This window comes from Pteropus vampyrus, unplaced genomic scaffold, assembly GCF_000151845.1.
Source record: "Pteropus vampyrus isolate Shadow unplaced genomic scaffold, Pvam_2.0 Scaffold272, whole genome shotgun sequence".
NCBI lineage: Eukaryota > Metazoa > Chordata > Mammalia > Chiroptera > Pteropodidae > Pteropus > Pteropus vampyrus.
Genome location: NW_011889053.1, coordinates 363,457 through 366,054, shown reverse-complemented (window position 1 = coordinate 366,054; position 2,598 = coordinate 363,457).

Genomic DNA, 2,598 nt, shown 5'->3' with positions numbered 1-2,598 from the left:
TTTTGACTCAAGTCCTATAAAGGGTCACTTTGACTTCACCGAGATGCAGTGATATGCACCGAGGGCTTGAACCCCACGTCCTAGTGTGAGTCAAAGTAGCTCATTGTGACATCTGTCCACTTAGTGCTCTCCACTCAGGCTGCATATTGTCACGGAGGAACCGCTCACAATTCACCAGTTCCCGGCCCCACTCTCGTGGGTTCCGCTGGGTTGTGTTTTAATGAACAGCCACGGTAGAGAGACAGGAACACAAAAACCAAAGATCTGGCTCCTGTCCTCGAAAATGTGAACCGGTATAACCATGGTTACCGGTGTGCCACAGTTTATGACCAAGTGACTAAGTGGGTTTGAAGGTGACGAGGAGGGTCAGAGGTTAGCAGCCTCCTGGTGTGTGGGGTGGGGAGTAGGTCAGAACAGAGTCTGAGGATAGACATAAGAGCCTTAAAGTAGGGGAGTGGTTTATATTAGGTGAGGGGTGGACATTCGGGAGAAGGGACTGCAGAGTATAAGCAAAGGCCCAATAGACAAACTGTATCAGGGGCCAATTAAAAAACAAACAAGAAACAGTACTAATGGTCAAAATTGGGAAATAGTAGAAAGGACTCTCAGAAAAAAAAAAAAAATAGCCTGTGGCCAGACTGTGGAAGACTAAATGCCAGAAGAAGATGCTTGAACTTCATCCTGAAGGTCAGGTGAAGCCACAGAAGGTTTCTCAGGGGAGAACAGTGTGCCTGGCAGTGATGTACGCGTGGGAGCAGAAGGAAGGGAGAATTGTAGGTAAGGAGATCAGGGAGGAAATGTATTCTACAATCTAGAAGCAAGATGATAAAAGCATGAATTAAATAGAAAACAAACAAACAAACAAAAAACATGAACATGAGAACCATAGCAAAAGAAAACTCCGCAAGACTATTTTTTGATGGAACGTGCAGGCCAGAGAAAAGAAATATTAGATAATTGGGATTTAAAGAGAATACTGGGGGAAAAAAAAAAAAAAGCATCACTGATAGAAATAAGAATGGAAACAACAGTTTTTCCAAACAAGAATTTAAATGTTGGACAATAAATACCAGGGGAAAAAAAAAAATGAACAACTAGTGACGACACAATTAAGGGAAATAAGATCTCCCAAGTACCTTTCATGCATCAGGCCAACTCACCTTTCTGCATCGACAGAGCCAGACCTGGAATTTTATTCTAGGTAGAAGTAGTTAGTTTCCCCCTAAGATTCAGATAACTTTCTTCTACCTCAGTGGCTGCATCCTCACCCACTCTTGCTTTGGAGACAAACATTAATATTCTCAAAATAACACAAATTTGGTACAAATGTATTGCCTAAGGAAAACACTATTCCATATATAGCAAAGTACATAATGACTAAAGCTTCAAATTCAGACCAATGAGAGGAACTGTAAGTTACTGCATTTTAAAAATACCGCCACATGAAATGAGAGTATATGTTACAACTCTCCCATACAAACAAGCAGTGTCAGCAGATAGTGGGAGTTCAATAGATACCTATTGAGAAAGAAACCGAAATAAAAAGAAATAAAGAGAAACGAGAGTTGGCACAAGCGCAAAGTTTTTCTACCGCCAAGTGGAAATACAGAAAAGACAGCTGACGGTCACGAGAGCCGGGACTTTGTTTTGTCTGTGGCTCGATCCCTGTCATCCTAAATAATTTCTAGCACACGGTAGGCAGTCTGTACATATACGTCAAACAGATAATAAAGGGCTGATGTAGTGGATGCTTTCTGAAGATGCTCATTCAGATGCTGAACCAAAGACGGTCTGAATTGTGCAGTCCCCTTCATCCATCACAGCTCTTTGTACCAGGGATGGTTACTTGGTCTATCTAGAAGCCTTTCCTCTGGAAACTGTGATGTGGGACCTAGAGGAGATGTTCTCTGCATGTGAATGGCCTATTAGCACACACACTTCGGGTCTTCAGGTGACCATCTTCCAACCACCGCGTGGGCAGGGACGCAGAGAAGGGGTTGCTTTTGAGACGAAGCAGAAGCAGACGCGTGGAGAGCAACAGAAACTGTCCCAATAGCTTTTGGACTCTGGGTACAGTTCCCTCCTAGATCCCAGCTGTATTTGGGCCTTTGGTTTCCAAGAGCCACTTACAATTATTCTGTAAATTATTAATAACCAGACATCCTAACAGAAAACCTATTTTTCCCTGTAAGATAGATGAGCAAGTTAAAGAAGAAGGGCGAACACCAATTCACTTACGGATCACTCCAAGGTGACCAAAGTTTCAGATGCTTCTGGCACAGGACCTGTTAGATGCCACACCCCAGGCCCAGCGAGGTTGGATGGACGGAGCAATGTCTTCATGGTGACATCTGCACCGATGGGTTTGGATGAAGCCCAGAAGTAGCTGGAAGATGATGGCTAAATAAATAAACTCTCTTCGGAGTTTCTGCCAGGTTTGGATAAAGAAGAGAGTTTTAAGAAACAGAGGTACATGACAGAAAATGCCCACCAGGAGACTGTGAAGAGGAAGAATAGAGAAGGGTCCGAGGAATGGTAGACGTGCCGTTGACCTACAGAAGCATGAAAGGGAGTTAGAAGGACAGGGACACACCTCAG